Source organism: Salmo salar, chromosome 25 (assembly GCF_965601325.2).
Source record: "Salmo salar chromosome 25, fSalSal1, whole genome shotgun sequence".
NCBI classification, from domain to species: domain Eukaryota; kingdom Metazoa; phylum Chordata; class Actinopteri; order Salmoniformes; family Salmonidae; genus Salmo; species Salmo salar.
The window spans coordinates 19,585,333-19,609,328 of NC_138315.1; the positions used below are offsets into that span (position 1 = coordinate 19,585,333).

General features: G+C 43.9%; 1 protein-coding gene across 1 annotated transcript in view; it reads left to right on the forward strand.

Moving 5' to 3' along the window:
- LOC106586322 (ly6/PLAUR domain-containing protein 6B) overlaps window positions 1-23,996 on the forward strand; it is a 55,192-nt gene that overhangs the window by 23,676 nt on the left and 7,520 nt on the right. The gene's annotated exons all lie outside the window — the stretch shown is intronic.

Genomic DNA, 23,996 nt, shown 5'->3' on the forward strand with positions numbered 1-23,996 from the left:
GCCATGCGATTGTTTGAGGACGGCACCCAACGTCAAAATATCTTTCCACCGGCACAGGTTTCATACATTCACATATAACAATTAAATATTCACTTACTTTTTGAAAATCTTCCTCTGATTTGTCATCCAAAGGGTCCCAGCTATAACATGTAGTGTCGTTTTGTTAGATAAAATCCTTCTTTATATCCCAAAAAGTAAATTAAGTTGGCGCCATCGATTTGAGTAATCCACTCGTTCAACTTGCAGAGAAAGAATCCGAAAATGTATCCCTCAACTTTGTTTCAACAAGTCAAAATATGTTTCTATTTACTCCTCAGATACCCTACAATGTAATCAAACTATAATATTTATTTTGTAAAGAAGTATGTTCAATAGGAAACCGATTTTAGCAGGTGCGTAATTTCATCATGGCATGCACAAACATGAATTTCCAAGACTGTGTCCTTCTAATAAAACTGTTATTTCATATTCGTTTTTGAAGATACAAGCCTGAAACCTTGAACATAGACTACTGACACCCTGTGGAAGCCATAGGAATATGACATTTTGCAATTTGACCTCTCTCTTGCATTTCTAAGAGGATGGTCTCTCAAAAAAAAAACTTCAGGTTGGTTTTTCTTTGGATTTTCTCCTACCATATCTATTGTGTTATATTCTCCTACGTTATTTTAACATTTCTACAAACTTCAAGGTGTTTTCTTTCCAATGGTACCAATTATATGCATATTCTGGCTTCAGGGCCTGAGCTACAGGCAGTTTACTTTGGGCATGTCATTCAGATAGGAAATGGAGAAAAAAGGGGCCTATCCCTAAGAAGTTAATTAAAGAGCAATTTCTCAAGCTAATATGTAGCTAGGACTGTGTGGGGGTGGTTTAAGTGAGGAGGGGAAAACAGAAAAGTAGTTGTTATTGGCAGAGAGGTTTGGAACTGTCTTTCTTATTGGTCTATTAACTAATTTACCTAATTGTGAGGTCCCCGTGCAAGGCCCAAACTCTCTCCCACCGAAACAGTAAAAAGGTTTTATTATCATTTTTACAATTTCACAGTATTATTCCAACTCCATAGTGTGGAAATATATACTGAACAAAAATATAAACGCAACATGTAAAGTGTTGGTCACATGTTTCATGGCCTGAAGTTAAAGATCCCAAAAATGTTCCATACGGACAAAAAGCTTATTTCTCTAAAATTTGGTTGACAAATTGGTTTACATCCCTGTTAGTGAACATTTGTCCTTTGCCAAGATAATCCCTCCACCTGACAGATGTGGCATATCATGAAGCTGATTAAACAGCATGATCATTACACAGGTGCACCTTGTGCTGGGGACAATAAAAGGCCACTCTAAAATGTTTTGTCACACAACACAATGCCACAGATGTGTCAAGTTGAGGGAGCGTGCAATTGGCATGCTGACTGCAGGAATGACCACAAGAGCTGTTGCCAGAGAATTTAATGTTAATTTCTCTACCATAAGCCGCCGCCAACATCATTTTAGAGAATTTGGCAGTACGTCTAACCGGCCTCACAACCGTTGACCACATGTAACCACGCCAGCCCAGGACCTCCATATCCTACTTGTTCACCTGCAGGATCGTCTGAGACCAGCCACCCAGACAGCTGATTAAACTGGGTTTGCACAACGGAAGAATTTTTGCACAAACTGTCAGAAACGTCTCAGGGAAGCTCATCTGTGTGCTGGTCGTCCTCACCAGGTTCTTGACCTGACTGTAGTTCAACGTCGTAACCAACTTCAGTGGGCAAATGCTCACCTTTGATGACTACTGTCAAGCTGGAGAAGTGTGCGCTTCACGGATGAATCCCGGTTTCAACTGTACGAGGCAGATGGCAGATAGTGTGTATGGTGTCGTGTGGTCGAGCAGTTTGCTGATGTCCTACGTTGTGAACAGAGTGCCCCATGGTGGTGTTGGGGTTATGGTATGGGCTGGCATAGGCTACGGACAATGAACACAATTGCATTTTATCGATGCCAATTTGAATGCACAGAAATACCATGACGAGATCCATACCAGATACTGACTGGTTTTCTGATCCAATGTATCTGTGACCAACATATGCATATCTGTATTCCCAGTCGTGAAATCCATAGAATAGGGCCTAATGTTTTTATTTAAATTGACTGATTTCCTTATATAAACTGTATCTCAGTGAAATCTTTAAAATTGTTGCATGTTGCATTTATATTTTGTTTCAGTGTTATTAGAAAACACAGAAATATCACGTTTTTGACTGCACTGGGCCTTTAACTGAAGTGAGAACGCTGTTCCCCGTCAGGGCAAACCACACCATAAAGTTTAGGTGGCTAGTTTAGATTGCATTCCCAGTTTCTCACAGAATGATACCATTCAAATATTTATGTTTGCCACTCAGTTAGTAAAGCTTTTGCCCATCTTCCATCATCCCTTGTATCACTGTGATTTAGCCACATCACATTGTAACACTGTGGTCTGGACTCTACTGCTAAGACTGTACATGCAACTTTATGGGACCATTACCAACAGGCAGTCCCTCCAGGATTTTGCGATTCTGTGATCGTAACAAATTTAGCAGAAATGTATGCGAGGGCTTCAAATTTGACCAATCACTGCACTATTACTGCATAAAACAGTAAAATCATCGCAATATTACCGCATATAACTGTTCCATCACCACACTCCAAAAAGAGGGCTCGCAATTTTAACCAATCACTGCAATTTTACTGCATAAAATGATTCAATCAAGCAACACGTGAACAAACTTTTTCCCTCGTCATTGCATTTTCATGACAAATTGGACGAAATCGGCGCTGAATGTCATTATTGCCGCAGCAAAATCAAGCATTTTGGCTTGCAACTATCACAGAAAAATTCTGAAATCCTAGATGGACTGCCAAGTGGTAAATGTTTTCTCTGTCGGTTTAGAATTTAAAAATCAGTTTCTTGCTAAGTGTTCCTTCCTAGTGGTACACAGTACACTGCCAGATCTGTGCCAAGTGGTGTGAAAATATCTCTCTACCTCCAGTATCCCTTCTTGTGCAACCTCATTTAAGGCTTCTGTTTGATGTCCAACTGTGGAGGCCACCATGACTTAAAAGTAAACCAAGCACCATTTGTTTTAAACCTGCAGGCATAACCTGGAGGTAATGGTATTTATGGGGTGACAGGTATGGTTATTTACATTGAAGTGTCTTTTTTAGTCTGTAAGAACCAATAAAACAGAAATACAGGAGGTAGTCTACCACCTTAACAGTTCCACACAATAAATAGAAGAATCCTTTATGGTGGGATCATATGTTTACTACTGGAAAATTTTAACAAGTAAGTCATGTATCAAAGAGACCTCAACTCTCTTTCAAATGTTTTCTTCAAACTGTTAGACATTTATAGGGGATGAAATACCATGAGGTTTTTGTCTTTTTGTTATGGAAATGTCTCGTAATTTAAAGTAATGCCCCAGCATAGATGGTTTGTACAAAGGTCTTCTGATTCAGAGGGGTTGGGTTAAATGCGGAAGACACATTTCAGTTGAATGCATTCAGTTGTACAACTGACTAGGTATCCCCCTTTCCCTTTCTTTAGAAGATGCTCCAAACTTCCCTGATGTGAGGCATTTTAACACTGCTGTGTGTTGTGATATCTCCCCTGAATTTAGTGTGTCAGCCTTGAGAGAGCAGTTTGGCAATAGTAGTTGTTCGTTTTTAATTTTATTTTTAATTTATTTAACCAGGTAAGCAAGTTGAGAACAAGTTCTCATTTACAATTGCGACCTGGCCAAGATAAAGCAAAGCAGTTCGACAACATATAACACAGAGTTACACATAGAGTAAAACAAATATACAGTCAATAATACAGTAGAAAAATAAGTCTATGTACAATGTGAGCAAATGAGGTGAGATAAGTGAGGTAAAGGCAAAAAAAGTCCATGGTGGAAAAGTAAATACAATATAGCAAGTAAAACACTGGAATGGTAGATTTGTAGTAGAAGAAAGTGCAAAGCAGAAATAGAGATAATGGGGTGCAAAGGAGCAAAATAAAATAAATAAATACAGTAGGGGAAGTGGTAGTTGTTTGGGCTAAATTATAGATGGGCTATGTACAGGTGCAGTGATCTGTGAGCTGCTCTGACAGCTGGTGCTTAAAGCTAGTGAGGGAGATAAGTGTTTCCAGTTTCAGAGATTTTTGTAGTTCGTTCCAGTCATTGGCAGCAGAGAACTGGAAAGAGAGACGGCCTAAGGAGGAATTGTAGGTGAAGGCTTTGAGCATTTCCTCATCAGATTACACTTACAGTACACTCTCCCCTTCCTTGGCCCTATGCTATCAACCACTTCAAATGACATATAAGAGCTGTTGCAGTTTGGATATATTGTCTATGATTTTAATGACTTTAATTGAATGGTCATATCTCATAGAAAGGGTCTGGACCACCCTGTTTCTCTGTTAAAACAACCATAAGTGGTCATGGTAGGAAAGATATGGTAGCCATGAGGTCGGAAAATTTACAAATATATGCATACAATGCATTCGGAAAGTATTCAAACCCCTTCCCCTTTTCCATATTTTGTTACTTCACAGCATTTTTTCTAAAATAGTTAAAAAAAAACAGATATATATATATATATATTTTTTTAAACTATTTTAGAAAAAAATGCTGTAAAGTAACATATATATATATATATCCTCATCAATCTACACACAATATCCTATCATGACTTAGCGAAAACAGGTTTTAGTTTTTGCAAATGTAATAAAAAAAGTATTATTTACATAAGTATTCAGACCCTTCGCTATGAGACTCGAAATTGAGCTCAAGTGCATCCTGTTTCCATTGATCAAATTTATTTATAAAGCCCTTCTTACATCAACTGATGTCACAAAGTGCTGTACAGTAACCCAGCCTAAAGCCCCAAACAGCAAGCAATGCAGGTGTAGAAGCATTTATGCAGTATTGAAGGTCCCCAAGGACACAGTGGCCTCCATAATTCTTAAATAGAAGAAGTTTAGAACCACCAATACTCTTCCTAGAGCTGACCGCCCGGCCAAACTGAGCAATCGGGGGAGAAGGGCCTTGCTCAGGGAGGTGACCAAGAACCCGATGGTCACTCTGACAGAGGTCCAGAGTTCCTCTGTGGAGATGGGAGAACCTTCCAGAAGGACAACCATCTCTGCAGCACTCCACCAATCAGGCCTTTATGGTAGAATGGCCAGACGGAAGCCACTCCTCAGTAAAAGGCACATGGCAGCCCTCTTGGAGTTTGCCAAAAGCACCTAAAGGACTCTCAGACCATGAGAAACAATATTCTCTGGTCTCATGAAACCAAGATTGAACTCTTTGGCCTGAATGCCAAGCGTCACGTCTGGAGGAAACCTGGCACCATCCCTACGGTGAAGCATAGTGGTGACAGCATCATGCTGTGTGAATGTCTTTCAGAGGCAGGGACTGGGAGACTCGTCAGGATCGAGGAAAAGATGAACGGAGCAAAGTACAGAGAGATCCTTGATGAAAACCTACTCCAGAGCTCTCAGTACCTCAGACTGGGGTGAAGGTTCATCTTCCAACAGGACAACGACCCTAAGCACACAGCCAAGACAACACAGGAGTGGCTTCGGGACCAGTCTCTGAATGTCCTTGGGTGGCCCAGCCAGAGCCCGGACTTGAACGATCGAACATCTCTGGATGTTCGATCGGGATGCTCCCCATCCAACCTGACAGATCTTGAGGGGATCTGCACAGATGAATGGGAGAAACTCCCCAAATACAGGTGTGCCAAGCTTGTAGCGTCATACCCAAGAAGACTCGAGGCTGTAATCGCTGCCAAAAGTGCTACAACAAAGTACTGAGTAAAGGGTCTGAATACTTATGTAAATGTGATATTTCAGTTTTTTATTTCAATATATTTCCCAATACATTTTTTAAAACAGTTTTTCCTTTGTAAATATGGGGTATTGTGTGTAGATTGATGAGGGGGATAAAGCAATTTAATCCATTTTAGAATAAGGCTGTAACGTAACAAAATGTGGAAAAAGTTAAGGGTGCTGAATGCTTTCCGAATGCATGGTATGTCCTAGATCAACATTCAACATGCTGCATACATTTAGTGTGACTGCACCCCTTCACTGTGGAATTCACTCGAAAGCCATCTGCCTTAAATACGAAATGAGCGTCTCATAGTATATAACCCACATGGAGAACTGTGGCGGTTTGCACGCACAGGGGAAAATGATGTGGAAGCAAAGCCCAGGACATAAAAAATAATACAAAATGCTGCTGTGCAGTGTTTTTCTCCCTACATGCTGTGGATGTGTAGTGTGTTGTTATCAGAGCCCGGTGCCTCGTTAGTTAGCTGAACGGGGCAGCCTGGTTAGTTAGCTGAACGGAGCAGCCTGGTTAGTTAGCTGAACGGGGCAGCCTGGTTAGTTAGCTGAACGGAGCAGCCTGGTTAGTTAGCTGAACGGAGCAGCCTGGTTAGTTAGCTGAACGGAGCAGCCTGGTTAGTTAGCTGAACGGAGCAGCCTGGTTAGTTAGCTGAACGGAGCAGCCTGGTTAGTTAGCTGAACGGAGCAGCCTGGTTAGTTAGCTGAACGGAGCAGCCTGGTTAGTTAGCTGAACGGAGCAGCCTGGTTAGTTAGCTGAACGGAGCAGCCAGGTTAGTTAGCTGAACGGAGCAGCCTGGTTAGTTAGCTGAACGGAGCAGCCAGGTTAGTTAGCTGAATGGAGCAGCCTGGTTAGTTAGCTGAACGGAGCACCAGTCAGCTGCACTGCTTCTGGAATGGAATGTGTTTTCCAGACATAGCTGAGGTTAACCGGAGCTCCGGAACTCAGAACTCTGGAAGTAGTTAAGTCCTCTTAAAAATATCTGCACCCCTGCAGAGACTGCGCTTGGAAGTGATTGTGCCCCTTCCCGACTCCTTTCCTTCCTCGTCATGGGAACTACACTGTTCCCAGTGACCTCCAGGGGGAAAACCTACTGATTTCCTAAAGGAAGCGAGGAAGACCAAAATAGGGTTCAAGGAAGGTGAGGTTGTTTTGTAGTTTGTACTAAAACCAGAGATAGCCTAGTCATTTCGAAAGAGCACAAACTCGGTCTTATCATATTGTGTTTCAACTCAGTGTTTGATTAGGGAGTGTGCAGCAGGGGAACATACCTACGCTAAGATGTTTGGAGACGGACCTCAATAAATTGGTTGTTGCCTCCAGAGACCTAGCTGTTCATGTGACTTAAATCAATACTAGAGTGTGACTCAGTAACAGCTACTAATATGTTCTCTGGCTAATATGTAACCTGTTCCCAGGCTACCAACTGGCTTTGCTTTGTGAAGGAGGAAATTACTTGTGTCATAATATGATAGGCCAGTAATCCCTCTCTCCCAGGCACATGTTTAATATAGGCTGCCTTTAGCTGCTTAATGGACAAACCCACTAGATAAGGGGTATTTTGGAGTACTCCCCTCCCCCAAATGGTGTGTGTGTGTGTGTGTTTTGATGTGAATGCTAATGAGGGGCTTGGAGAGGAGACTGGCTGACACTCTCCTGACAGATTGTGACTGTTTCCATCACTACCCCCAAATGTCATCCAATCAAGTTGCTGCGGTGTCAGGAAGTTAAGAGTCGCTGACCCTTCATGAACTCTGGGTTAAGGCGGCAGTGGCAGGGAAGGAAATTACTTCTAGTAAACCAGGGATCCATCTTGTCAGTCAACCTGACCTGAAAGGATCTGTTAAACAGGGCTTTTATTGATCTCTGTTGATACATACATGTGGATTAGATTTCACTTCATTTGAACTTTAGGAGGTAAGCCTTACTGTTCACATTTGACTTACAATGCCATTTTGGTAGGAAAACCCACATTCACAGATGCTATTATTACCACGTTGTTTGTTTTCAACACCATTACACATTAGATTTCTTATCAGCCAGTGTGCTTGGTTGGGCAATAGCCCTCTAAAGAAATGTGATTAAATGTACTTGATTTTTCTTGTTTATGGGAATGCTACTTAACCTAGATAATAGTAAAAAAAAAAGAAATGTGGCTAAAAACACAAAACATCTTCAGAAATGTCAGTGTAGTTTGAATCTGTCTCTATGCTAATCTGAAATAAACTTCCAATGTGTTGTATAATAGTAATTGTGGTTGGCCAGGATGGGGAAATGGGTCTGATCTGAAACCTCCGAATATCATTTTTTTGCATCGTTACTTGACAAATACTACAAGATGGACTATCAGCATTTTCTAATGCTGACAGCCACCTGCTTGTGACACCCACTTGTGATTTTCAAATGCCAAAATGTGCGTTTGCTCCACTCCGACTCAGCATTTGCTCCTGTGAGAGAGAATTCCTGGGACTGAGGACAGTTGGAGATGAGAGAGAGAGCCTAAATATAGCGACTCGCGAGGCACAACAAGTACATGCATATTCCAGCAAATACCTTGGCCACAGGGTCACTTGACCTGTAAACCTCTTGCATGCTACGAAGTCCAACTCCTCCAAATTTCACAGAGGTATAAAAAGGGTATTTACTCAAAAGCTCTGCTCTGCCCTTACAAAGACCTGTGGAGTGTGACTCTTGAGAGATTGATGGTTCTGTTTTTCTGGGTTTGTTCAAAGATGGTTTGTTTTGTAAAGTGAGATAAGAGGGGTGTTTGTGTTCAGGTATTGATTTAGTTGTATGTCAATGCCAGAGTGTGATTTATGTCTCCACAGAGGCTGATAATCTCAGGTTAACACAGGTTAGTGTTGATTTAGTGCTGACATAGTAAAAAAAAAAGCTATTTGCTAATGATTTTGAGCGTATGATGTTTTCAGATTTAAAAAGATCTCCACACCATCAATCAACAACACAATATTCATTATGTCACTGGGAAGGGATTGTAATGTTCATGAATTGTTTATCTGTCTGTGCAACACAAAATCCAGTAACATTGTAGAATATCCTAATTCAACCTGGTTATTTATTAAACCTATTAGATATTTGAATCATGTGCCTTGGGGGTTCGGCATGCACCCAACTGCCTGCAGAAACGTCTGGGCCCAAAATACTTGCCTTCTTGATCTAAGAGGACAAATTGGAGGCATTTGAATTTAATGATATAAGAATCACAATTATCTGCTGTTAGACTTTCTCTCTGGGGTGTTTCACATGTGACACATGGCTTTTGTTCAGCTGAAGCTGCTTTGTGTTCAGACCATCTCCGGTCTTCTGTTTTGCCTGTTTCAAGTTTTAATGTCACATGCACAAGTACATTGAAATGCCTTTCTTGCAAGCTCTAAACCCAACAATGCAGTAATCAATAACAATATATACTGATCAAAAATATAAATGCAACATTCAACAATTCTACTGAGTTACAAATCATGTAAGGAAATCAGTCAATTCAAATAAATTCATTAGAACCTAATCTACGGATTTCACATGACTGGGAAGTGGCGCAGCCATGGCTCCCGCTGGGGAGCCAGGCCCAGCCAATCAGAATGAGTTTTCCCCCACTAAAGGGCTTTGTTACAGACAGAAATACTCCTCAGTTTCATCAGCTGTCTCGGTAGCTGTTCTCAGATGATCTCGCAGGTGAAGGAGCCAGAAGGGAAGGTCCTGGGCTGGCGTGGTTACACGTGGTCTGCGGTTTCGAGGCCGGTTAACGTACTGCCAAATTATCTAAAACAACGTTGGAAGCGGCTTATGGTAGAGAAATTAATATTAAATTATCTGGCAACAGCTCTGGTGGACATTCCTGCAGTCAGCATGCCAATTGTGCGCTCCCTCAAAACTTGACACATCTGTGGTATTGTGTTGTGTGACAAAACTGCACATTTTAGAGTGGCCTTTTATTGTCCCCAGCAGAAGGTGCACCTGTGTAATGATCATGCTGTTTAATCAGCTTCTTGATATGCCACACCGGTCAGGTGGATGGATTATCTTGGCAAAGGAGAAATGCGCACTAACAGGAATGTAAACAAATTTGTGCAAAAGAATTGAGAGAAATACGTTTTTATGTGAGTATGGAACATTTCAGGGTTCATCTATTTCAGCTCATGAAACATGGGACCGACACTACATGTTGCGTTTATATTTTTGTTCAGTGTATTTAGTTAGCTATTTAGCAGTCTTGTGGTTTGCGGAGAGAAGCTGCTCAGGAGTCTGTTGGTGTCAGACTTGATGCACCGGTACTGCTTGCCGTGCTGAAGCAGAGAGAACAGTCTATGGCTTGGGTGACTAACGATTTTCCTTGCCTTCCTTTCACACCTCCTGATATAGAGGTCCTAGATGGCAGGGAACTCGGCCCCAGTGATGTGCTGGGTTGCCTGCACCACCCTCTGTAGTGCGATGCGATCGAGGGCGTTGCTATTGCCATACCAAGCAGTGATGCAGCCAGTCAAGATGCTCACAATTGCACACATATTGAACTTTTTGAGGATTTGAGGGCCCATGCCAAAGCTTTTCAACCTCCTGAGGGCGAAGAGGCGCTGTTGCACCTTCTTCAAGTCTGTGCGCGTGTGTGGACCATTTTAAGTCCTCAGGGGTTTGGACTCCCAGGAAGTTGAGACTCTCGACCTGCTCCACTGCAGCCACGTCGATGTGGATGGCGGAATGCTGCCCCCCACTCCCTTTCCTGGGAAAAATAACTGCGAGAAACCAGTAAATTATAATACGTTATTTCTATGAACAGCATGAGGTGAAATAGAACTGTTAAATTATTTGCAATGTCTAAATCTGCCATCTCTATGGACCACGCCTATTCTCTGCTATGTTGATGATCAATCATCAGCGCTCAGGGTGGGGACAGAAAGCGCATCTCAGTATGGAGCGCAGTTAACAGTGCATGTATCATCTCATCATGGTAACTTTTTTTCTTGTGAAAGGTAGAAAAATCTGCTGTAGCATAGCCTATATTACAGTAATATAAGGACTGAATGTATGTCTAATTTACACATCTCCATCTGGCTTTCAGGAGTCACCTTATTTTTTCATTGTAAAGGTGCTTTTTTTAAATTGCAGCTGCAGAGTTTTAAAACAGCCTATTACTTGATTGTCGTTGCTTTAAATCCGCGTGCATGCGAGCACTCTCACAGTCTATCTATAAGGGCACAGGATGCAGACACGGGAGGCAGATTGTTCGAGTCTCTGATATTTATTAGTATCCAAGGGGCAGGCAAGAGAATGGTCGTGGACAGGCAAAAAAAATCATAAGGTCAGAGTCTAGGAGGTACAGAGTGGCAGGCAGGCTCGAGGTCTGGGCAGGCAGTATGGTCAGGCAGGCGGGTTCGGATTCAAGGCAGGCAAGTGTCAAAACCGGGAGGACTAGAAATAAACTGAGAAAAGGAAAAAGCAGGCGCACGGAGTAACACACTGCTTGACTTGACAAAACAAGACGAACTGACAGACAGAAAACACAGGTGTAAATACCCAGGGGATAATGGGGAAGATGGGTGACACCTGGAGGGGGTGGAGACAAGCACAGGTGAAACAGATCAGGGTGTGACACTTTCTCTCTCTCCATCAATTCCATTCAAATTGCATCCAAAATAGATGGGCCTAACAAGCTTTTGTTTTCTGAATGTTAAGTACAGCAGCCAATAGAACTCACAGGGAGTTTGAAAGAAGAGAAGAGGTCCATGTAAATAGTCCGGGTGGCCATCTGTTTAATTGTTCAGCAGTCTTATGGCTTTGGGGGTAGAAGCTGTTAAGGAGCCTTTTGGTCTTAGACTTGGCTCTCCAGCACCTCTTGCCGTGCGGTAGCAGAGAGAACAGTCTAGGACTTGAGTGACTGGAGTCTTTGACACTTTTTTGGGCCTTCCTCTGACACCGCCTAGTATGTAGGTCCTGGATGGCAGGAAGCTTGGCCCCAGTGATGTATTGAGCCGTACGCACTACCCTCTGTAGTGCCTTACGATCAGAAGCCAAGCAGTTGCCATACCAGGCGGTGATGCAACTGGTCAGTATGCTGGATGGTGCAGCTGTAGAACTTTTTGAGGATCTGGGGTAGAGGTCGACCGATTTAATCGGAATGGCCGATTTAATTAGGGCCGATTTCAAGTTTTCATAACAATTGGAAATCGGTATTTTTGGACGGCGATTTATTTTTTACATTTCTTTTCTTTTTTTTTCTTTTTTTTACCTTTATTTAACTAGGCAAGTCAGTTAAGAACACATTCTTATTTTCAATGACGGCCTAGGAATGGTGGGTTAACTGCGTTGTTCAGGGGCAGAACGACAGATTTTTACCTTGTCAGCTCGGGGATTCAATCTTGCAACCTTATGGTTAACTAGTCCAACGTTCTAACCACCTGCTTTACATTGCACTCCACGAGGAGCCTGCCTGTTAAGCGAATGCAGTAAGAAGCCAAGGTAAGTTGCTAGCTAGCATTAAGCTTATCTTATAAAAAACAATCAATCAATCATAATCACCAGTTAACTACACATGGTTGATGATATTACTAGTTTATCTAGCCTGTCCTGCGTTGTATATAATCGCTTAGGTACACGTTGCTCCAACCATAAACATCAATGCCTTTCTTAAAATCAATACACAAGTATATATTTTTTAAACCTGCATATTTAGCTAATATTGCCTGCTAACATGAATTTATTTTAACTAGGGAAAATGTGTCACTTCTCTTGCAAACAGAGTCAGGGTATATGCAGCAGTTTGGGCCGCCTGGCTCGTTGCAAACTGTGAAGACTATTTCTTCCTAACAAAGACAGCCAACTTCGCCAAATGGGGGATGATTTAACAAAAGCGCATTTGCGAAAAAAAGCACAATTGTTGCACGACTGTACCTAACCATAAACATCAATGCCTTTCTTAAAATCAATACACAGAAGTATATATTTTTAAACCTGCATATTTAGCTAAAAGAAATCCAGGTTAGCAGGCAATATTAACCAGGTGAAATTGTGTCATTCTGCGTTCATTGCACGCAGAGTCAGGGTATATGCAACAGTTTGGGCCGCCTGGCTCGTTGCGAACTAATTTGCCAGAATTTTACGTAATTATGACATAACATTGAAGGTTGTGCAATGTAACAGGAATATTTAGACTTAGGGATGCCACTCATTAGATAAAATACGGAACGGTTCCGTATTTCACTGACAGGAAAAACTATTTGTTTTCGAGATGATAGTTTCCGGATTCGACCATATTAATGACCTAAGGCTTGTATTTCTGTGTGTTATTATGTTATAATTAAGTCTATGATTTGATAGAGCAGTCTGACTGAGCGATGGTAGGCAGCAGCAGGCTTGTAAGCATTCATTCAAAACAGCACTTTTGTGCGTTTTGCCAGCAGCCCTTCACAATGCATTGCGCTGTTTATGACTTCAAGCCTGTCAACTCCCAAGATCAGGCTGGTGTAACCGATGTGAAATGGCTAGCTTGTTAGCCGGGTGCACGCTAATAGCGTTTCAAACGTCACTCGCTCTGAGACTTGGAGTAGTTTTTCCCCTTGCTCTACATGGGTAACGCTGCTTCGAGGGTGGCTGTTGTCGATGTGTTCCTGGTTCGAGCCCAGGTAGGAGCGAGGAGAGGGATGGAAGCTATACTGTTACACTGGCAATACTAAAGTGCCTATAAGAACATCCAATAGTCAAAGGTATATGAAATACACATTTTATAGAGAGAAATAGTCCTATAATTCCTATAATAACTACAACCTAAAACTTCTTACCTGGGAATATTGAAGACTCATGTCAAAAGGAACCACCAGCTTTCATATGTTCTCATGTTCTGAGCAAGGAACTTAAACGTTAGCTTTTTTACATATTTACATATTGCACTTTTACTTTCTTCTCCAACACTTTGTTTTTGCATTATTTAAACCAAATTGAACATGTTTCATTATTTATTTGAGGCTACATACATTTTATTGATGTATTATATTAAGTTAAAATAAGTGTTCATTCAGTATTGTTGTGATTGTCATTATTACAAATAAATAAATAAATCAGCCGATTAATCGGTATCGGCTTTTTTGGCCCTCCAACAATCGGTATCGGTATCGGCGTTGAAAAATCATAATCGGTCGACCTCTAATCTGGGGATCCATGCCAAATCTTTCCAGTCTCCGGGGGGGGGGGGGCAAAAAGTGTTGGTGTCACGGCTGTCTTGGTGTGTTTGGACGATGATAGTTTGTTGGTGATGTGGACGCCAAGGAACTTGAAACTCTTGACCTGCTCCACTACAGCCCAGTCAATGTTTATGGGTGCCTGTTCGGCCCACCTTTTCCTGTAGTCCACACTGCCAGGTCTCTGCCTTCCTCTCTATAGGCTGTCTCATCGTTGTCGGTAATCAGGCCTACCACTGTTGTTTCGTCAGCAAACTTAATGATAGTGTTGGAGTTGTGTTTGCCATGCAGTCGTAGGTGAACAGGGAGTACAGGAGGGGACAAATCACGCACCCCCGAGGGGCCCCAGTGTTGAGGATCAGTGTGGCAAATGTGTTGTTGCCTACCTTTACCACCTGGGGGCAGCCCGTCAGGTAGTCCAGGATCCAGTTGCTGAGGGAGGTGTTTAGTCCCAGGGTCCTTAGTTTAGTGATGAGCTTTGTGGGCATTATGGTGTTCCTTTTGTCCAGGTGGGAAAGGGCAGTGTGGAGTGCGATTGAGATTGCGTCATCTGTGGATCTGTTGAGTTTGGAGTGGGTCTAGGGCAGGTATTCCCAAACTGGGGTACGCACAATGCCATCGGGGGTACGCCAAATAAAAATGCGATTCACATTTTCAAACAGTCAATTTATATTTTCCAACAGAGCTATACATTTGGGTGAGTTTTCTTTTCTTCGCCTGAGTAGCCTTGTTTCACTGCCAAAAATAAAATTAAACCATCTAGTGTTCAGCGAAATAACAACACAATGTCAAATACAGGTATCCTAGTCAAATAATTAACATCCAATCACATTAACCATTACTCTCTCGCGGGAATTCCACTAACGGTCCGTATGTAGCCAAACGTAGCTGCTGCTCATGTTGGTATCTGTACTGATGGTGCAAAAGCCATGACAGGGAGACATAGTGGAGTGGTAATGCGCGTGCAAGCAGTTGCTCCCGACATCACTTGGGTACACTGCAGCATCCACCGAGAGGCTCTTGATGCCAAGGGAATGCCTGACAGCTTGAAAGACGTTTTGGACACAACAGGGAAAATGGTTAACTTTGTTTAAGCAAGGCCCCTGAACTGTTATGTATTTTCTTCACTATACAATGATATGGGCAGCGACCATGTAACGCTTTTACAACATAGAGAAGTGCAATGATTATCAAGGGGCAAAGTATTGACACACTTTTTTTTTTATTGAGAGACGAGCTTAAAGTTTTCTTTACTGACCATCATTTTCACTTGTCTGTCCGCTTGCATGATGACGAGTTTCTCACACGACTGGCCTATCTGGGTGATGTTTTTTCTTGCCTGCCTGAATGATCTGAATCTAGGATTACAGGGACTCTCCGCTACTATATTCAACGTGCGGGACAAAACTGAGGCTATGATTAAGAATTTGGAGCTCTTCTCTGTCTCCATTAACAAGGACAGCACACAGGTTCTTCCATCATTGTATGATTTTTTTGTGTGCAAATGAACTCAAGCTTACAGACAATGTCAAATGTGATAAAGCGAAGCACCTGAGTGAGTTGAGTGCACAATTATGCAGGTACTTTCCTGAAACGGATGACACAAACAACTGGATTCGTTATCCCTTTCATGCCCTGCCTCCAGTCCACTTACTGATATCTGAACATGAGAGCCTCATCGAAATTCTGTAAAAGCGGTTCTGTAAAAAGTGGTTCTGTAAAAATTGAATTTAATCAGAAGCCACTGCCAAATTTCTGGATAGGGCAGCACTCAGCTTCTTGCCTTGGCAAATCACACTATTAAGACACTGATACCCTTTGCAACCATGTACCTATGTGAGTGGATTCTCGGCCCTCACTAGCATGAAAACTAAATACAGGCACAGACTGTGTGTGGAAAAGGATTTAAGACTGAGACTCTCTCCATGTCACGGTTGTGTGGAGAGACGGACCAAGGCACAGCGTGCTCTGAGTTCCACATCTTTATTTTTGTGAAACTTACAAAACAAAAAGGAAACAAACAACGAACCGTAACATAAGGGTTGCAGCATGCACTAACTCGAAATAAGATCCCACAAAAACCAATGGGGAAATGACTGCCTAAATATGATCCCCAATCAGAGACAACGATAAACAGCTGCCTCTGATTGGGAACCATATCAGGCTAACATAGACATAAAACAACCTAGATAACCCACCCTAGTCACACCCTGACCTAACCACCATAGAGAATATAAGGCTCTCTGTGGTCAGGGCGTGACAGTACCCCCCCCCCCCAAAGGTGCGGACTCCGGCCGCAAAACCTGACTCTATAGGGGAGGGTCCAGGTGGGCATCAAGCGTCGGTGCGGGGCGAAGTACCCACTCCGCTCGTGGATCCGCCAGCATCGGTGGTGGCTCTGGTGCGGTACTTTGGCCCCGCCCAGACCACAGGTCCAGCCATGGAGCTGGGTAGAACGCCGCGCCCGGACTGGGCCTTGGCGCAAAGGAAGGCTCCGGCCTTGGAGCGGGACTGGACACCGTGCCTGGGCATCAGCGCAGAGGAAGGCTCTGGCCTTGGAGCTGGACTGGACGCCGGGCCTGGACTGGCCACTGGTGCAGAGGAAGACTCCTGCCATGGAGCAGGACTGGGCGCCGTGCCTGGACTGGGCACCGGCGCAGAGGGAGGCTCCTGCCCTGGAGCGGGACTGTACGCCTTGCCTGGAAGCTTCGGACCGTTGACCCCCATTGGAGGCTCTGGAACGTTGACCGTCGCAGGAGGTTCCGGACTGTGGACCGTCGCAGGAGGTTCCGGACTGTGGACCTGTCGCAGGGGGTTCCGGGCTGTGGACCTGTCGCAGGGGGTTCCGGGCTGTGGACCGTCGCAGGGGGTTCCGGACTGTGGACCGTCGCTGGAATCTCTGGACTGGGGACCGCTGCCGGAGGCTCTGGACTGGTGGCACGCACTTCAGGTCGAGTGCGAGGAGCAGGCCCAGGACGTACCTGACTGGGGAGGCGCGCTGGAGGCCTGATGTGTGGGGCCGGCACAGGTTGCACCGGACTGGTGACACGCACTTCAGGGCGAGTGCCAGGAGCAGGCCCAGGACGTACTTGACTGGGGAGGCACGCTGGAGGCCTGATGCGTGGGGCCGGCACAGGTTGCACCTGACTGGTGACACGCACTTCAGGGCGAGTGTGAGGAGCAGGCACAGGACGTACCGGACTGGGGAGGCGCACTGGAGGCCTGATGCGTGGGGACGGTACAGGTTGCACCGGACTGGTGACACGCTCTTCAGGGTGAGTGCGAGGAGCAGGCACAAGACGTACCGGACTGTGGAGGCATACTGGAGGTCTGGTGCGTAGAGCCGGCACAAATTGTCCCGGACAGATGACACACTCCGCACGGCGAGTGCGTGGAGGAGACACAGGACGTACCGGACTGAGGAGGCGCACTGGAGGCCAGATGCGTGAAACCGGTGCAGATGACACCAGACTGGTGTCACGCTCCTCAGCACGCCCACGCTGCAGCACTCTCATCGCCACCACCTCTCCGGAATCTTTCATCGAGTTCCTCCTTCAGCTCCCTGAGGCTCATCCCTCGGCTCCGTCGACCACCCCGTGTGCCGCCCCACCCCCCAAAAAACATTTTTGGGCTGTCTTTGTGGCTGCGAACCCCGGCGTCGTCGCTGTCCTCCCTTCTCTCCCTGCATCTGCCGCCAAGGAAGGCGATCCTGTCCTGCCAGGATTTCCTCCCAAGTCCAGGAGCCCTTCCCATCCAAGATCTCCTCCCAAGTCCAGGATATCTTCTCCTCCAGGACACGCTGCTTGGTCTTGTTGTGGTGGGATCTTCTGTCACGGTTGTGTGGAGAGACAGACCAAGGCGCAGTGTGCTCTGAGTTCCACATCTTTATTTTTGTGAAACTTACAAAACAAAAAGGAAACAAACAATGAACCGTAACATAAGAGGTGCAGCATGCACTAACTCAAAATAAGATCCCACAAAAACCAGTGGGGAAATGGCTGCCTAAATATGATCCCCAATAAGAGACAACGATAAACAGCTGCCTCTGATTGGGAACCATACCAGGCCAACATAGACATAAAACAACCTAGATAACCCACCCTAGTCACACCCTGACCTAACCAACATAGAGAATAAAAGGCTAACCAACATAGAGAATAAAAAACCCAACATTGCAGAGTTATGTGTATCCTTTCAAGCACACTCTTCTCATTAACCTGTGGTGAGTTATTCACAATTTTCAATGAACAAATAAGCTTTTAAATGTAAGATGGTTAAATAAAGAGCTAAATTATTCATTATTATTTTTGCCCTGGTCCTATAAGAGCTCTTTGTCACTTCCCACGAGCCGGGTTGTGACAAACTCACACTCATTGTTATGTTTAATAAATGTATCGTATAGTGTGTGTGTGGCAGGCTTACAACGATGTCACACATGGGGGTAGAGGGGGTACCCAGCTGGAGGTTGAATGTTTTGAAGGTGTACGGGACTCTAAAAGTTTGGACACTGGTCTAGGGTATCTGGGATGATGCTGTTGATGTGAGCCATGACCAGCCTTTCAGAGCATTTCTTAGCTACCGACGTGAGTGCTACGGGGCGGTAATCATTTAGGCAGGTTACCTTCACTTCCTTGGGCACAGGGACTATGGTGGTTTGCTTGAAACATGTAGTTTTTACAGACTTGGACAGGGAGATGTTGAAAATGTCAGTGAACACCCTTGCCAGTTGGTCCGCGCATAATTTGTGTACACGTCCTCGTAATCCATCTGGCCCGCGGCTTTGTGAATGTTGACCTGTTTAAAGGTCTTGCTCACATCGGCTACCGAGAGCGTTATACAGTCTTCCGGAATAGCTGGTCCTGTCCTGCATGCTTCAGTGTTGCTTGCCTCGTAGCAAAAAGGCATTTAGCTCGTCTGGTAGGCTTTCGTCACTGGGCAGCTCGCAGCTGGCTGGGTTTCCCTATGTAGTCCGTAATAGTTTTCAAGCCCTGCCACATCCGACGAGCCGGTGTGTAGGATTCAATCTTAATCCTTTATTGACGGTTTGCCTGTTTGATGGTTCGTCTGAGGGCGTAGCAGGATTTCTTATAAGCATCCGGATGCTTGAAAGCGGCTGCTCTAGCCTTTAGCTCAATGTGGATGTTGCCTGTAATCCATGACCTCTGGTTGGGATATGTACGTACGGTCACTGTGGGGACGACATCGTTGATGCACTTATTGATGAAGTCGATGACTGAGGTGGTATACTCCTCAATGCCATTGGATGAATCCCGGAACATATTCCAGTCTGTGCTAGCAAAACAGTCCTGTAGCGTAGCATCCGCGACATCTGCGTCTTTTTTACATTAATATGTGTCACATATCAGTTTGCAAACAATAAAATATATATAATAATACTAATAATATTTGAGTTAATAAAGCTGCATACAAACTTTGTCTCTTTTTTGCTTTCTTGAGTAATGCAGCTCCAAAATTCTGGTGTTTCAGCCTAGCTCAGTGCTTTCTATGGTGGTGTAAATGGGAAATCTGACTTCAGTGAGTTCAAGAAAACTGGCAACTGAAAAAAACAGGTCCAACTGGGAAAATACTTTTTGAACATTCATCCTATTCGGAATTGCAAGTCCGGAACTTGGGTCTCTTTCTAGAGCTCCGACCTGAAGATCACAGATGTCATCATGATTCGACCTTGTTTTTTTCTGAGTTCCCAGTTGTCTTGAAAGCACCATAAATCCAGAGAATGCCAGAATATGATGACAAAGTTTGTTGACAAAATTTGCCCACGAAGGACCACCGCGCCACCTTCCTGTTCAAGTGAGCACAGCACAACAAGGTGAGTCCAAAAATGTCTTGAATGCTGCTGCATAAATTATGTAATATGCCAGGGAGATATGTATACTGTAGCTAAGAAAATAATACTAAGTCTATGTTGTGTAGTAAGCTGTTAGTAACCCATGTGTCTCACCCTAATAATTTGGTCCCTTATCCACTCTTAATTTCAACTACTGTTCTGACTTGGTGGTGCACATGTAGCCTATGTTTTAGAGAAATGTAATCATTGAATATTGAAAGAGCTTTCATTGTCTGCTTATATGCCCCCTTTATTTATCCTACGGTTCTGACTTGGTGTACAGAGAGAATACTTTAAGAATGGCCCATGTTCTGAATTCTGTCGTTGTACATTTCAAAAGTGCTGAACAATAGTTCTATTGACTACGTCCGTCCTAGCTCGCTCATTAATGGTCTTAATCGAAATTACGGATTGCTTCTTATCTGCTCGTCGTCCTCTTTTGCCATAGTTTGCACATCTCAATTGCCATATCATTTATGTTTTTTTAAAAGGCAGTAAATGAGGCTTAATGAACTGTTTCGCCAGACATGGCTCTGCTGTTGAGACAGCGTTATGTGGGCCCTAACAGTTTGTAGGCACCGTTTGGCACAGTTATAGTGCAATTCATGTATTGTTTAGTGTTGTGTAGTAGCTTTGCTGGCATGCATATTTTTATTTATGTATTCTTTTTACCCCACCAAGATTTACAGGCTAAAATTGCCACTGGTCCTATATTATTCAAGCATGTCATTACAAGGATGAAGATGAGGACAACGAAACTTATTTCATTTAACTGTTGAAAGTGAGGAAGGAATGAAGCAACAATGAGAGGAAGAGGACATAGGCTAATACGCACGTCACAAAACATTAGGGAAATATTAGGGGCTCGAATCCAGGCTGTATTTCAACCGGCCATGATTGAGAGTCCCATAGGGCGGCGCACAATTGGCCCAGCATCGTCTGGGTTTGGCCGGTGTAGGCCGTCATTGTAAATAAGAATTTGTTCTTAACTGACTTGCCTAGTTGAATAAAGGTTAAATAAAAATAAAAAAATGTTTATGAAAGGTAGTCTAATTATCTTATAAAAATGTAAAATAGGCCCTATTATATTTCAAAATTAAAATCTAATTCGCTAGCCTATAATTGTAACTTTGTAGGCTGCATGTCCTGCACCATTATCCCATGTTCTCTCCCAGTTTCATGGTTTGAACAAGGTCCGTAATTCCAGTCCATATATTACAGTATAATACAGTACAGTAATACAGTCCACACTCAAAAAGATAAGGCTACTGGAGATTGTTTAATTTATTCACCCAAGAGAGCATAGCTACATCTATGGGCTTTTATGTTTTTCTGTCCTGTGTAATGTGAGGTAGCGAATATATCATAGGCTATGTATTGGATAACAGCACAATCATTTCGGCTTTTTTGGACTTGGGATCATAACATTTCTTTAATGTAGGGCTCAAACAAATGTCTTTAATGTATGGCACATCAGGCTCAGGTAGCATTAGGCTTGAATATTCATGCTGATCAAAGCTCTAATCAAATCCAGACATATTTATATGCTTTAGAATGACAATTCTGGTTTTGGCGGGAAATACCAGGTTACCTAGGAGAAAAGTGATTTATTCTCTGGGTTGGACATTTGTAAAATACTGGGAAAATATTGAACCCTGTCACACACCCCTGTGGGGCCCCTGTGTTGAGGGTCAGTGTGGTGGTGATGTTGCCTACCCTCGCTACCTGGGGTCGGCCCATCAGGAAGTCCAGGATCAAGTTGCAGAAGGAGGTGTTCACTCCCAAATGCATTGAGTTTGTCTGGTAGAGAGACATCGTTGGGCAGATCACGGCTGGGTCTTCCTTTGTAATCCGTAATGGACTGTAGCCCCTGCCATATGTGGTGGACGTCTGAGCCTATATTTTCCTTTTACTCGTTTGATGACTCTGCAGAGGTCATAGCGGGACTTCTTGTACTTGTTCTTGTACTTGTAGCCTCAGGGTTGTCTGCGATAGCCCTGTGTGTGGTAACCCTGTCCTTTTAATTTAGCGCCAACCTTGGTGTTAATCAAGGGCATTTGATTGGGAAAGCAGCAAACCTCAACTGTGGGAACAACATCGCCAATGCATTTCCTAATGAAGCCTGTGACGGAGGTGGTTAGCTTGTCGATGTTATCGGCAGAATTGACACAGAATTAAAATTGCTGGCAACCATAAAAACTGCCTCCAGTTATCCTGCTTGTTTATTGCCTCGTTCAGTTCGTTAATTGCCAGCTTGTTATTTTTCTTGTCCTAAGGTAGAATGTATACAACAGTCACAATAACAGATGAAAACTCCCTTGGGAGGTAGAAGGGTCGGCATTAGACCATCAGGTATTACAAGACGGGTGAACAATGAGTCGACACTTCCAACACGCTAGAGTCAGCAAACCGATTGTTGTTGAAGAGGCAAGAAATGATAGCGAATACATTTCGTAAAAATAGATGACGGAAGACTCACAAAATAGCAAAGTGGGGTCGGAGCTTGCAAAACGGTGGCCATCCCGTATGGCTACATTCATGATGCTTGATGACAAATGTGATAATAATAATATGTGATATAAACATCAATTAACAATAATGTTCGGCTTATCAAAAGCTCCCCAAAGAGCTGCCAACGATCGCTCTTTCCTCTTCTCATAAGTGGCTACTATCCATTGCCTGCTCAAAAAGCAGCTTTAGACAGGGAAGGATCAGTCTCTTTAGCCCCTCAATGGACTCCTCTGGACCCCAGTGAGCCAGTTTGCTCTCTCAGCCGTGACTCTCTGATTACCCCGCCCCATCTGGCCAAGGGTCAGAAGTCAAGGTTCAAAGATCTGATAGAGACCAGAACCATTCAGCAGCTCTCTGAGGTCCTCCCCCTCAGCTCAGAGGCTTTCCCCCTCAGGATCAGGTAAACGTGGTCAGGGCAGGGCATGGAGTGATTCAATTCCATGATAATCCAACTTCTCAATGTCCCAGAGAGGGCCAACCTGTTCCTTCTTCTCGTTCTCAATATCCACTTTCGTTTATTCTTCTTTTCCTCATTTTCTCCTTTCCCATTCACCTGGTTCTATGTTACATGAGCTTGCAAAGGCTAAAATGATACTTGATTATACAGTGAGGGGAAAAAGTATTTGATCCCCTGCTGATTTTGTACGTTTGCCCACTGACAAAGAAATGATCAGTCTATAATTTTAATGGTAGGTTTATTTGAACGGTGAGAGACAGAATAACAACAAAAAAATCCAGAAAAAAACGCATGTCAAAAATGTTATGAAATGATTTGCATTTTAATGAGGGAAATAAGTATTTGACCCCTCTGCAAAACATGACTTAGTACTTGGTGGCAAAACCCTTGTTGGCAACCACAGAGGTCAGACGTTTCTTGTAGTTGGCCACCAGGTTTGCACACATCTCAGGAGGGATTTTGTCCCACTCCTCTTTGCAGATCTTCTCCAAGTCATTAAGGTTTCGAGGCTGACGTTTGGCAACTCGAACCTTCAGCTCCCTCCACAGATTTTGTATGGGATTAAGGTCTGGAGACTGGCTAGGCCACTCCAGGACCTTAATGTGCTTCTTCTTGAGCCACTCCTTTGTTGCCTTGGCTGTGTGTTTTGGGTCATTGTCATGCTGGAATACCCATCCACGACCCATTTTCAATGCCCTGGCTGAGGGAAGGAGGTTCTCACCCAAGATTTGACGGTACATGGCCCCGTCCGTCGTCCCTTTGATGCGGTGAAGTTGTCCTGTCCCCTTAGCAGAAAAACACCCCCAAAGCATAATGTTTCCACCTCCATGTTTGATGGTGGGGATGGTGTTCTTGGGGTCATAGGCAGCACCTCCTCCTCCTCCAAACATCGGTGAGTTGAGTTAATGCCAAATAGCTCCATTTTGGTCTCATCTGACCACAACACTTTCACCTAGTTGTCCTCTGAATCATTCAAATGTTCATTGGCAAACTTCAGACGTGCATGTATATGTGCTTTCTTGAGCAGGGGGACCTTGCGGGCGCTGCAGGATTTCAGTCCTTCACGGCGTAGTGCGTTACCAATTGTTTTCTTGGTGACTATGGTCCCAGCTGCCTTGAGATCAT